Genomic DNA, 14,505 nt, shown 5'->3' with positions numbered 1-14,505 from the left:
CTTTCTTTCTTTCTTTCTTTCTTTCTTTCTTTCTTTCTTTCTTTCTTCTTTCTTTCTTTCTTTCTTCTTTCTTCTTTCTTCTTTCCTTTCATTTTCACCTCTGCCAAGAGACCCATTAAAAAAAGACCATAAATAAATGGCCATAATTTCCAAGACTACTCAGACCTACTTTCTTGGCCTTCTTTGGAAATCTGTGGTTTCTCCAGTGTAACTTGGGTAAAGGTGATTTTAGTGAAGCCAAGAGTTGTCCCATATGAAAAAAAAGTGGTACAGTAGTGTAGTGAGAACTATGAACTAAATAGGGAGTCCTGAGCTGTGATGTGGCTGTTCTCACATATGTAACATTTGATATGTTGTGGTGGACAGAATCATACCCTCCCCTCCCCATCCTCTTCCTCTCCTTGAGATGTTTATGTCCTAATCCCCAGAGCCTGTGAATATGGCAAAAGGGACTTTGTACACATGATCAAGTTAAGGATATTGGTATGTGGACAGTATCTTGGATTTTCTGAATAGGCCTGATATAATCATAGAGGTTCTTATAAGAGAGAGACAAGAGTATCAAAGTCAGAGAAGATGTGGTGATAGAGGCAGAGGTGGGAGTGATTCAAGGAAGGAGCCATGATCCAAGGAATGCAGGTGGCCTCTAAATACTGAAATAGGCAAGAGAATGGATTCTTCTCTAGAACCGCTAGGAGGAATGCAGCCCTGCTGACACCTTGATTTTAGGACTTCTGACCTTCAGAACTGTAAGGTAATAACCTTTTGTTTTAAGCCACTAAATTTTTGGTAATTTGTTATAGCAGCAATAAGATACTAATACAGTTTTCTCAGTATCCTTTCTTTTCAAATTCTGAGGTCTCTTGAAGACATTGTTAAGGACTGAATATTTATGTCCCCTAAAATCCATATGTTGAAGCCTTTTCCAATTCCCAATGTGACAGTATTAGGGCCCTTGGTAGGTGATTAGGTTTAGGTGAAGTCATAAGGGTGGGTCCCTAAGAGGGGATTAGTGTCCTTATAAGAAGAGGAAGAGGCCAGCCATGTGAGGATACAGCAAGAAAACAGACATCTATAAGCCAAGAAGAGGGCCCTCTTCAGGAACTGAATCTGTCACCACCTTAATCTTAGACTTTCTAGCCTTTAGAGCTGTGAGAACTAAATGTCTGATATTTAAGCCACCAGTCTATGGTATTTTGTTATAATAGCCCAAGCTAAGACAGACCTATAAATTATATTTCTTTTTTTTCTTTTTAAATTTTTATTTAAATTCTAGCTAGTTAACATACAGTGCAATATTGGTTTCAGCAGTAGAATTCAGTGATTCATCACTTACATACAACACCCAGTGCTCATCATAACAAGTACCCTCCTTAATACCCATCACCCATCTAGCCCATCCCCCACTCACCTCCCTCCATCAACCCTCAGTTTGTCCTCTATTGTTAAGTCTCTTATGAATTTGTTTCCCTCTCTCTCTCTCTTTTTTATAAGTTATATTTCTATGCTAATCTTTCAGAGATGTCAGTAATAGTAGCAAATCTCCCACTCTATTCCTTGCATATCCTATTACTATATGTATCGATCTCTTCTCCTGTTGGCTCTGTTGTGTTTCACTGAGAAAAGGATCACACTGATATAGCTTATAATTAATCTAGGATCACGGGCCCCCCTCCCATGGTTAGCCACAGCCTTCTTTGAAAGAATGATCTTTCCCCAGAATTAATTGACACAGAAATTGTTGGTCTCTCCATCAGTCAAAGTTCTGCATTGCAAGCAACAGAAACTAGCTGTGGCTGACTTAAACACAAAAGGAAACATATGAATACTGACTAATTCACAGAATCACAAAGAAGACAGGAAAAATAGTGGGAAAAACATCAATTACATGTAATTCTATTTATTTCCTGCATGAGAAGTGATCCAAAAGCTATTGATTTGAGTCAGTTGTAAATATTACATAAGTATGTAGATTTGGGGAGTTTTCCTTTTTACAAGAAGATAGATGGCATCATTTTACAGTTTTTGACTTGGGGAACTAAAAAATTATCTTTGCTTTTTGTGCTGGTAGGTGCCTTACAGGGTCTGCAGGTTTTTCCTGCCAGTCTTCTCAGAGCTAGAAACCTTCCTTCCACCATTACCAAAATATTTGGTCTGTTTCCCAACACTAATTAATTTTTCTATTTTTTAAATTGCATTTCAACATCAGGAATACATAGAGAGAGGTAGTTCACCCTGAGAATTGAGAATGAGGCTTGAGAAAAAGCCAGCAGTGAAACTAGAAGGCTGGGAAAAGAAAAGGGGAGCAACATATGAAACTAATCATCTTGGGGTAAGGAAAAATTCTGGAGATGAGTCACATTTCAGTGATGAGTGTGTGAATAAAAATCAAAAGGTTATTTATCAGGGATTACACTAAACATACTGATTATACATTTGAGAATAAATGCAGTGAAACCCCTATAAACCAATTGATTGGCTTTTATAGGTCTGAATTCTACCATTTTATCTTCTGGTTCATGGTTTCCTTGGCACAGATTCTTAGTAACTGTCATTTAGTCTTTGTCACAGATGTAACCCTGTGTATGGTGTATGGTCTGGCATTTTGGGGTCTCTTTTACTCTAGACTCAGTGTACTAGACCGTGCATATCATCTCCCTAACCTACTGAACCTTGGAGAGCTAGGAATAAGCAAGATAGAAGGAATCCAAGGAAGCTGCATGCTCCTTGCCTCGGTAAATCACTATGGTACACAGGAAGTAGGGGACCTGTGGGTTGAAATGCTTACCAAGCAATCCATGTGGTTAGAAAAATATTAGTTGTTAGCACATCTTGCCACCCAGGGGTAAACCTTAACAGTTACCCCAACCCTTTGGGAAGAACTATAATAGATCACTGGGATTGAAAATGCTGATAAAAATTTCTTGAGAATTTTGTGCAAAATGCAGATCCCTGGGCCCCAGCCCTGCTATTCTAATTGTTAGGTCTGTGATTGTTTCCCTGGGATTCTGCAATTTTAACAAGCATCCCATTCCTCCAATGATTCTAAAGCAAGTGGTCCACATTTAGAGGTCCACTGTCTGGTTCCCAGGTGAAGTCTAATGCATGGTACTCTTGGGCTCCTCTCACTTGGTATCAGGGTTTAAAAAGGAATGACACCTAATGCTCAGGGAACACCCTGTAAATAACTACAAGAGATTCTCATGCAGGTTGCTTCAGCTGCAAGAAAATTCTGTACAGACTCTTTCCAGCTCCGGCGGCGATGAGCTCCTATTAACAGATGTTCTGCAAGATTTCTGCTCTTAGTGCAAAACTTGTCCTGGAAAAAAATTGCGCTCAGTGTGCAATTGGTTGGGTGGGAAGCAGCCAGCATGCAAGATATGATTGGCCAGAGCATCTGATTAAAGGAGAATGAACCCCTCCAGCATTCCTTCATAACCCATACTGTAGCCAAAGAGTGGTGATGCCCACTATCCACATAAGAAATCTATGGATCAGAGACATTTCCTTGCCTTTGCTAGGTTATAATAAGACTTATTATTATTACTATTTCTTTTTTAAGGTTCCTTACCTCCCTCACCTGGGAACCCCCCAGTTTATAATAGGGAGGGTGTTTTTTGCTCTTCACTCAGATGCATTTCATCTTTCCCTGGAGATAAACGGTTCTGGGCCTTGGTCCAGTAGGTTCAGCAGATGATGGACAAAATCCAGAGAGCATAATCAACATTGTCCTGTTCTGAGAGAGGGGAGAGGGTACATCGTGCTCTTCCCCTGGAGGCTTACATGCGTTGCCACATTAAGATTCTACCTTCATTGCAAATGGCAAGATTTCATTTTTTTTGATGGCTGCTATGGTGAGCGCTGTGAATTGTGTAAGACTGTTGAATCATAGACCTGTACCTCTGAAACAAATAATACATTATATGTTTTAAAAAAAAAAAGATAGCAGGAAGGGAAAAATGAGAGGGGGGAAATCGGAGGGGGAGACCAACCATGAGAGACTATGGACTCTAGGAAACAAACTGAGGGTTTTAGAGGGGAGGAGGGTGGGGGCATGGGTTAGCCTGGTGATGGGTATTAAAGAGGGCATGTATTGAATGGAGCACTGGGTGTTATACGCAAACAATGAATCATGGAACACTACATCAAAAACTAATGATGTAATGTATGGTGATTAACATAACATAATAAAATAAAATTAAAGAAAAAAAAGATTCTACCTTCATTGTCACCTACTCTCAGTGCCACATTGCTTCCAGACCTGAAGATGGGCCTGATGAGGCCAAAAACATTCAATCTCCTGACCATGTGGGACTGCCAAATAACTGGTGGCACAAAGCGCAGAACACTGCCCAGTACTAAGTATGTCCTCAATGAATCGTTATGCCAGGAACTGCGCTGGTCACTCATGTGATCAATTTCTTCCCCTTCCTTGCAGTGAGGCTAGCCATGTCACTTAGTTGAAGCTAACAAAGTGTGAACAGAAAGGACACATGTCACCTCCAAGCCCGAACATAACAACCTGCCGTACAAACATTCCCATTTTCTTTCCCCTTCTGCCCAATGGGTATCTATGCTTAGGGTGTTGCTGAAGATGAGAGTTTTGTCTGTCCAGGCCCTGAATGACTAATGAAAAGTCACCCCGCCTCCCACCCCCCATTTTGTAAAAGATAAACAGCTCACGCGGGCTACTAACACTTTGGGTTTTGTTTATTTGAGGGTTAGCCTACCTTAAATAACACAGTATGAGCTGAGGGTTTGCAGATTGCATTGTTCGCGTTAGTAATACTTCTGCCTCCTGTACCATGTACCACCTTCGCAGGACAGGAAGCTGAGGACATTATTTGCCCTATACTCTGTCCATCCAAATGGGTGTGGGACTCTGGCTTGCCCTTGTGTTAAGAATCCAGTTTTCCAGTTAAGAGGATTACTGTTTCCGTAAACAGGAAGCAAAGGTGTAATCTGGGACTTTATCTGGTCTCAAAATCATCAGGCAGAAAGTTTGCCATGAGTCATAATGTTCGAGTTATTGACACAACCACTCTCTGGGGACTGAACCCAAAACTATTAATGTCTGTACTACTGGGCCAGCTCCAGGATGCAAACCTACCACCCTGTGCCATCTACAATTTAAATAATGACACACAGCTATCTCATATCAGAAGTATGAGAGCAACAGTACTAACGTAAATCTCACTTTATAGAAACTGTATTCTTGACAACTACATAACAGTTCTGAAGATCATAAATCAGATCACTTTAAATGTATCAAGGGTAGATATTTAATGAAATCCTAATATGAGCTATGAGTTATAAAGGAAAGACTCTTTTGATACAGTGAACATTCCATTTTATCATAATTTTCATAAAGCAGGTTTGCTATCCTAGAGAAATACGTAAGAGCCACAATCTCTAAAGCCCACTGGGTTGGGTAGGTAATAGAAGAGTGATGAAACAGATTGGGTACATTTAAGACAAAAGGGAGTGTTGGGGAATGCAGTGAGCCAGTGAATATTTTCCCAGCCCAAATGAATATTTTTCCAGCCTTTCATTGACAGGATAGATTGTGGGCCAGTAATGCTAAGTACACTGAAATTCCTTAGTGAGATCTATGATCTGAATTTCTATGCAGAATCATCTAATTTTTAAATTTTGGCATTCTGTCCTAACATTTTCCTACTTGCAAGCTAAAAAGTTAGCCTGAGGCAGTTCCAAGGGTGCTGGCAGAAAATGTCAGACTCTTGGGACAGTGACTTAAGGACTGTATTACTCACAACAATAGCAATAGCCAGTTTCCTGAGTCCCAATTCCCACAGGATAATGCAAAGTGGGCCAGGAGGCACCTGTGCATGCAGTGGGTTATATTATATCCTAGAAACCTTGACCTTAGGGAACCTGAGTCTTTTATCCTGGACTGTAGGTATGCCTTCCTTTGCTCCAGAGGGAGATACTACCTGTATCTTCCAGGGTAGTTTGCTATACAAACATCCTTGAAAAAGATAGCATGGGAAAAAGGCAGTCAGAGACTCTAGTCGTAAGACATGCATAAATATGAGGTGTCCATGGAAAATTATTTCCCAACAATATTCATCACTAATTTTACGCCATCTTGGCTTCTGGTGAATTTTACAAGTATAGCACCCTGATTAATCTGATTGAAAGAACTGAGTCCAAATCTGTTCAATTTGGCTCATACAGCATTTAGTTATAGCTAGTATCAACAGCACTCTGGGCAGCAGAATGAAGCCATGCTGAATACTGACCTCAACCTTGCCCCAGAATCCCAGACCCAAACAGCTGAACAAGCCCCATAAACCACCAGGTTTAATTTCGAAGGCCAGGTGGCTTTCTCCTCAAGTTTCTGTAGTGACTTCTGCCCTTGGTCAGGTTAGAGATTGCATAGACTCCACCTTGACCTGCAAGGGGAAAGTCTAGGGCAATTTTATCATCATTCATAATCACCCAGACCAGCAAACTGAGGCTGGGTGTGAAGCCTTCGAGGGCTTACATGGTGACTTTGACTTCAGCTAAAGTTGGGGGAAATTTTATTGCACCTTAGTCTAACCATATGACTCCCATCACCAGGACATCTGCTTGCAGTGTATGCATAAATAATTAGTCAGTTATCCCTCCAGGAAGCTTCCCTGGGTAATCAAGGATGATCCCACTCTGGAGAGATCTCTGTACTCCTCTGCAGGCGTCTACGCTTGGCATTGCATTAGACATTTGAAGGTGTCATATTCCTTCCTTATTACTCCATACCCTTACAGTACAAGTCACTGAGTTTTCAGAATGAAGAAAAATTAATGCTGTGCTTCCACACAAGGAGTATAGTCCCAGGTGGCATGTGGTGCCCCAGAAAGAAAATCGTTCTGTTTACCATTCTTGGGATCTCTCAAGTAGAACCTACTTTAGTCAGGGGCAACAGGTTGATAATGCCTCCTCTGTTGCTTCCCAGAAAGCTAGTAGACAGTGGGGTTCCCAGTTCAATTTGAATACATGAGTCTATTGTTTGTTTGTGGAAGCACTGAGTACAGTTGGCCCAACCTGTCCTAAAGATCCATGCCACCAGCCAATGGTACTTATTAGGTCCACGGAATGACTGAGCAACAGCTATAGGAAGGGGGTGGGAAAAATAGTTTGTGTAGGATACGCATGTGCTGGAGCCATCCCGTGTCTGATAGATTCAGTAATGCTGAGGGAGTGGTAATTAATTCACGTTCAGAGTTGTCTCATCGGAAATGGCAGGCCAGTGGTCAGCAAAATTTAAGGCATTTAATACAGTTTGGAACCAAACTAAAGCATCTTCTTTTATGAGGAAGGATCCAGGGATGATAAAGATATTAATACTCTCCCCTCTGCCACATTTCCTGGCGGTCAATATGTTTGCTCTCCAGGGGCCAGGGTTGTTGCTTCTCCTTCATCACCATGAATCTGTTTTAGTAGCTGTAACTTCACTTTTTTTGTAAATTTTCCCCTATTTTCACCCAGACCATTCACCTACAAAGGCTAGATGGTGAAAGACAAGGGCATTTTTATTTAATTTAAAAAAAAATTTTTTTAAAAGATTTTATTTATTTATTTGAGAGGGAGAGTGAGCGAGCAGAGGGAGGAGCAGAGGGAGAGGGAGATGTATACTCCCCACTGAGCAGGGAGCCGGATGTGGGGCTCGATCCCAGGACTCTGGGATCATGACCTGAGCCAAAGGCAGATGCTTAACCGACTGAGCCACCCAGGTGCCCTGACAAGAGCATTTTTAAATAAAATGCAGAAAAATTGATTGAATTCCTCCCTTTGGCCTATGTGGGGACTTGGTAAAAATTATACTCAATCAAGAGATCATTTTATGATTTAGGACCGTGTTAACCCAACAAGGGAATCCAAGCGGCAAATTAAGTCTGCATTTTCTAGGTCCCATGGTATCTGGGCTGCCAAACCAGAGGCTGGAAAGCCATGCTGGCCTGGGATTTCTGTTATGAACAGAAAGAAGATCATGCCCAGGAAAAGTCAGAGCAAAGTCCTGAAGTTTTAAATTAGGTCTATTTGGCAGCTCCTTATCCCTTTCATTCTGTTCATTACTCAAGAAGCAGCCTAGAAGAGATGATTCCTTTCTTGAGACAACTGCATTCAGTAATCAAACTTCTTTATTAAGGTGTGTAAACCAAGAAGAGGTGATGGGAGTAGAGTCAAAAAAATTTTAGTCAATTTTTGAGAAGTTCATTCTAGTGGTCAATGATACAAGTACTTGAGGATGCTAGGAAGCATGGAGTTGAATAATTTGAGTATCAGCACATTGTTGAGTAGCTTTTGCAACTAAACGTACACCATTGTTAGACTGTAAATGTTGCAAGAAAGCTAAAACAATACAGAGTTTATTTCCAAGGGCTACAATAATGTAACAGCAATGAGCTGATCCAGCTGGAATGCAACACTGTGATCCAAAAAAAGTGTCAACATTGGTGATGTACCACTGATAGTTTCACGAAGGGGTCAAAGGTCTGAACCAGATTGTGGTGCCTGGCCTGTGATGGTGAGTGTGTTGCTATGTTCACCACAATGATGGATCCAGGGTAGTGATGGTGGAAATGTGAATGGTGCAGTTTCATCCAGTCTCTGCATTCCATTCCATATCTTTAGAGAACAGGTCCTTATCGCAGGCGTTTACATGAATCATTCAGCAATTGTGATTTGTTCTGACTGTTCATGGCCCCAGAGAGGGGTATCTTTAGTTTGCTAATATGTAATTGTTCAAAGAGCTAGGACATTAGCAACAACCCAGGAATAAGTAAAACTATACTAGGGCACCACTGGGTTTTAGTTTGGCTGAACTGTCAGTGAGCCCGGCTCGGACATGGAGGAAACCTCTGTGGACCAAGGCTCCGCAGAGCCGGGAGCTGTGCTGTAAGCAGCAGAGTAGGGGATGAAGTTTCTCTACAGTGATAGCTGCCACTTTCCCATGGAAAGCTGAGATGCCACTGGGGTTAGGCTGGCTGCAAGCTTGAACATCCTGTTTCTATTTACCAAGTGAGGCTTGTGAGCCATTCCCACCTTGTTAATCACTGAGTCTGAGTCAACCTAGTCTGAAGTGGGAATATCAGGCTGGACGGTCTCAAGACCGTCATGGGTAAGGCATTCAGTCTGACAAGAGCCTAGTGGCAGACTAATAAAGGTTTGATAGTAAGAGTTGTTTAGTAGCTCTTTCAGGGAGGCAATAAGTCTAAACCTCAAAGAGGACTTCTGGGGAAGGCTGACTTCTCTTACCAGAGGCTGTAATCACTAAAACTATCAGAGGAGAGACTTGTAGCTCAGAGATGTGGCTAAAGTTGCAGGGCACCAAAGTTACTAGCATTTACCTACATGCTGCTCTTACTGATCAGGAGAATTCCTTCTGGCATTTAGGGAACAGGGGAATATGAGCATATAACACATCAGTTCCTAATATACATTCAGATATTGATGTGACAACAATGCACTGAATTAACCTAAAAGGCCCTAAACACAAGGCACATTTGCTTCCCTTCTCCACTATGATTCCTGCCTAAATTCTATTAATTGAATTCACTGCCCCATTCCAACAAGGCCACGTAGGATGGTGACTTGTGTACAACATAGGTATAACATTCTGATTTCCTTCCTTACCCCTCCCCAAAGGTCCCCACCCCTCCAACATTTAGATAGGTGCTTATGACCTTTGATTCTCCATGGGTGCAGGGAGACCTTGGTGTCACTCGTAATTGTCTTTCTCCTTAAAGCTGCTGAGGTCAGAGTAGAGAAGAAAGGATGGGTAAAGGGGTAAAGAGAGCAAGAATGGCTCTAATCCACTAAGCAAGGAGCATTTGCTTTTAGTTTGTTGCACATAGCGGCATCTCATGGTTTAACAAAATGGGCTTCCGAAGTCTGACCTGCACAACACTAGCAGGTGGGGATACCCTGACTCAGCAGACATAGCAACACTGTATTCCAACTGGGGGCATGGGGTTTGCTCACCTTAGCTGACAAGCGATTGACGTGGACAGCAGCAACTTCTTTTTAAGGAGATCACTTTAATCTGGGGCCAATTGTTTCACCATTACTAAGAAAATATCCTTAAATTCTTGCCTAATTTAAGTGTAAAGTCTAGAGGAGTTTTCTGGGGCTGCACGTCTGACTTCAATAATTCCTCTATGTCAGCCTCTCATTTTCCAGTGAGCCACTTTGGTCAACAATGTAAATCTAATTCAGGGTAAAGGTCCCAATATAGGTTAATGCCTATATTAGTTGCTAGGATTGTTGAAACAAGTATCTAGGTGGCTTAAACAGCAGAAATTTATTGTCTCCCAGTACAGAAGACTAGAAGTCCAAGATCAAGGTGTCAGCAGGGTTAGTTCCTTATGAGACTGTGAGGAAGAATCCGTCCCATGACTCTCACTTAGTTTCTAGTTTTTCTTGTCAATAACTTGTATCCCTTGACCTATAAAAGTATCACCTCTATTTCTGCCTTCATCTTCATATGGCATTTTCCCTGTCTGTATCCAAATTTCCCCTTTTTATAAGGATATCAGTCATATTGATTAGGGGTCTATCTGCTCCAGTAGGACCTCATTTTAACTAATTATATCTGCTCTGACCTTTTTCCCAAATAAGGTCACATTCTGATGTACTGGGACTAGGACTTCAACAGATGAATTTAGGGTAACACATTCAACCTGTAACACTGTTTTACTATGGTTTCCCATGAGAGTTTGTCTGTTTCAGGGAAATCCCCCCAAAAGAACCAAGCTCCCCTATGGCAGCCAAGACTATTGAAAAGAACTTCAAGAACTTTAACCGTCATCTCTGAGAAGATCTCAGGTTAGCATGAAAGCCTGTAGGAAGGGCTAAGTCTTAAGACTTCCCAGCAGCTGCCATTCTACCTTAACAAGCATTGTGCATCTAGCACACTCATCTCCCAAGTGAACTAACTGAAATTTTAATGATTCACCTGATTCATGCTCATAGGGCATGCAGATTTCTTTCCTTTGCTTTGAATGTAAATGTACACCTCTGTAACTATTGTCTAAAGAGGGTTGTAAATTTCCTTTAACCCAGGACTGATCTTTGCATCAGTTTGGATAATGAGGTAGACTTGAGGCTGGCAGCCTGATTGGGAAAGTCTTCTCACTTGGAGGAGTACAAGCAACAACTAAGCCACTGTTCAGGCAACTGGCTTTGAACCTCCTTTCTGATACTTGACATGAAAAATCCCTCCCTAATTCTTCCTCACTAGCAAAACAACAAAATGGAGGACCATTTATCACCCTGCTGAACATATGATTTGGTCACCATGCTTGTCACCGATTCCCACAGACTCTTCCCTCAAATCCTGTTAATCAGCCCACAAGACCTTCATAATCCTTCTTCCAGGAAGCCATGTCTCTGTCAGCATCCCATTCTCATTGCCAAAACTGTCAATAACTATGAGGAGTGAGATTTTACTTCAGTTGCAAATTAACAAGTTAAACTGCCACAATTTCATGGATGCTGGTAGAAGACACAAAATTCCTGGGTCAGAGATTAAAGACTTCATTTCTCACAACTATGATAGCAGACAGAGAGTATCAGCTTGATCTTGCACTGGTTCCCTGGGCCCCAATTTCTTTCTTTTTTTTTTTTTTTAAGATTTTATTTATTTGAGAGAGAGAGCGAGAGCTTGAGAGAGAGAGCACAGAGGGAGAGGGAGAAGCAGACTCCCCACTGAACAGGGAGCCCAATGCAGGGCTCCATCCCAGGACCCTGAGATCATGACCCATGCCAAAGGCAGACACTTAACTGACTGAGCCACCCAGGCACCACTGGGCCCCAATTGCTGCACAACAACGTGAAGAGAACCAAGTGACCCCTGCACATAAAATGGGTCTCATAGGAAAGAAGCCCTGAGTTTAGGAACACAGATTTTTATAATGGTCACTAAATATGCCTGCCTTTTTGCTCAAGGGAAACGTCATCTTGATTTTCTAAAGTGGTTTCCTATACAAACATCCTGAAAAGATAGTGTAGACCAAAGGCAGTCCGTACTCCTGTTTCTCTACAAAATACAAAGGCAGTGATGGAAAATTGCTTTTTTAGTAGAATGTAGCTGAGACAAATTGTCCCCAGAGCTTGTACTACTAACCATTACACTTGGATAGGCAGAATGCAGTTTTATTCTTGTTTAGGTTATTTTAAAAAAAATTTTGACTTCATGGGTGATTTGAAAACCTTGGATATGAGTTTTATTGAAAATAGGAGCTTTACATATCTAAAGAAATGTATTTTGGTTATGTTAGTGCCGTATTTGACAGTAATTTTTGAAGAGGGATAACAGTTGTTGGTCCTGTTTTTCCACACTGTTGTGTTGGAGGTTTCTTATATCGGTAGCAGCGAGACCTACAGCAGAACAAATGTGTTTGCATGACTTGGAACAACATTGCTTTTACTTGACTCGACAGTTCATTTTTTTTCTTTTTAAACAGCACTCATTTTAAATTTTAAAAAGATTTTTATTAACACTTTTATTACAATATTTCTGTGGCAGCAATATCTAACAAGCTTAGACACAGGATAACTTTTTGATAGATTTTGCAACTCTGCCAGAAGCAGAACTCAAAATAAATGTGTTATTTAAAGCAACTGTGACAGTAATAATGAAAGGAGTGTTGTTAGTATCAAGGAAATTTTCAATGCAAGGTCCAACAGCTGATTCTATTTTACATAGAAGAAAAATGAAAAGAAATGTTTAAATTAGAAAAAAAATGAGATACCTGTAGCAATGCACATTGACCAAAAACTGGAGAAAAATAGGTTGATATGTTAAAAATTTGCCGAAAAGAAAACTTTAGTTGCCGGATGCGAAGCCCCATGAATCATTCCACAGAGTAGGACCAAATAAACTAATTCCCTTTATTCCTCAAAAATCAAAAATGGTTACACCTAAAGCAAAAGTTACTGATTTTTCCCAGTTATACACTTTGCATTTCAAATAGTATTTACATTTTTTCCTCTCTTGATAATAAGTTCTTAAGTTTGAGGGTTATGCTACCGCCCTGGGGTGTTCTAGCACTAGAATCCAGGGAGGCTCCGAAACTCTGGAAATACAGATAAGTCTTAGGGTATAAGGTCATATGCACATTTTAGGATGGGTGATGCTTTGTACTTTCATCTTTTATCCAGTTTTTATAGTGATATGTGAAGTGAAAATGAAGACCCACTAGCTTATTGTAGCAGTTTCCAAAGTAAAATATAAAGATGATTCACTGGGGCTAAGTGAAGAAAATACTAGAATTTTTATTTATATTCGTGCTCATTTAAAAAATAAAATAAGTTTTACCACTATATCATAGTATATTAGATTGAGGGCAGCACATTTTATTTATCATAAACCTTAATAATATTTACATTTATGCTTATATATTTATAATAGAGTGTCAGTGTGTTAAAATATTTTACTAATGGTGTGCAGGAATCCAAAGATTGAAGAACACTGCTCTAGATGAGTGAATATCAAGTTGCCATAAGATTTTGCAAGCCATCTTTAATTAACATGTGGGAGGAGGTGAAGGAACAGTACATTCTCAAATACTAATATATTTTTATTCACTTCAACTTTCCAAGACACTATTTATTTGGGGAAGAAGGCAGCTAATTGTGATTGAACAGTGCCTAGATGCTGCATATCCCTGCTTCACTGGGCATCACTATTACTGAATGCATAGAATTCCGTGACCACTATCACTATAACTTTCCAGAAGGCTTCAGTTTTGCCTCCTTTATTCTTGCTGTGTAATACATCGGATTGTCCAGCTGCTGTAGCAACATTTTTGTTTCGCTTTGTTTTAATTTTCTGTGAACCTCAGAGTTCTTTCTTTGATACAAATGGATTTGGCAACATTTCAGACCAAACAACCATCTTAGCAGATACTTTAAGATTTGGACATTATGCAAAGTCATTTCTTGCCAAGCAAATTTCTTCACAATCTGTAAGGTTTATTTGCAAGGTAATATTTTGACATTAAATACTAAAAAATTGAAAGGCAGCACCACCTTACCCAAAATCTTCACCAGAATACCTGGGAAGTCCTAGATCTGCCATCTAAATTTTGTCCTGATTTTTATCCCAGTTTAAATCCAAAATATTAAACTGATAAGAACAGATACTACACTTGATCTTAGCCAAAAGGCCGAGAAGCGATATTAATCTTTTCCTGAAACAAAGTTCATTATAGTGGAAAAAGAGTCTGCTCTGATGATAAAAGGAGCCTGGCTTTTAGAATATCACCTTTTTTCTCTGTTTGCTTAGTTTATTTTTATTTTTATTATTTTTTGAAATGAGAATCTATGCATTTATGATCCTATGCTATTTAAAAAAATAGTATTTATTTATTTATTTTTGCAGGCACTGAATAGAAGAATTGGGCATAGGTAAGAGAATAGCTTTGGATGAAGAAGAGTGTAGATTGTGTGAGATATAGTCAGAACAGATGCAGGTGTGACAGGTTAAGAGCAAAGCTG

General features: G+C 40.3%; 1 non-coding gene across 1 annotated transcript; it reads right to left on the bottom strand.

Moving 5' to 3' along the window:
* Positions 1-13,994: 13,994 nt before the first annotated feature.
* LOC116637633 lies at positions 13,995-14,186 on the bottom strand. The gene has a single exon (XR_004300511.1). It is a non-coding gene; the product is annotated as a U2 spliceosomal RNA (small nuclear RNA).
* Between the last annotated feature and the right edge of the window lie 319 nt (positions 14,187-14,505).

This window comes from Phoca vitulina, unplaced genomic scaffold, assembly GCF_004348235.1.
Source record: "Phoca vitulina isolate PV1807 unplaced genomic scaffold, GSC_HSeal_1.0 scaffold14, whole genome shotgun sequence".
NCBI lineage: Eukaryota > Metazoa > Chordata > Mammalia > Carnivora > Phocidae > Phoca > Phoca vitulina.
Note: the sequence above shows the minus strand (reverse complement) of the source record. Positions and strands in the feature narration are given on the sequence as shown.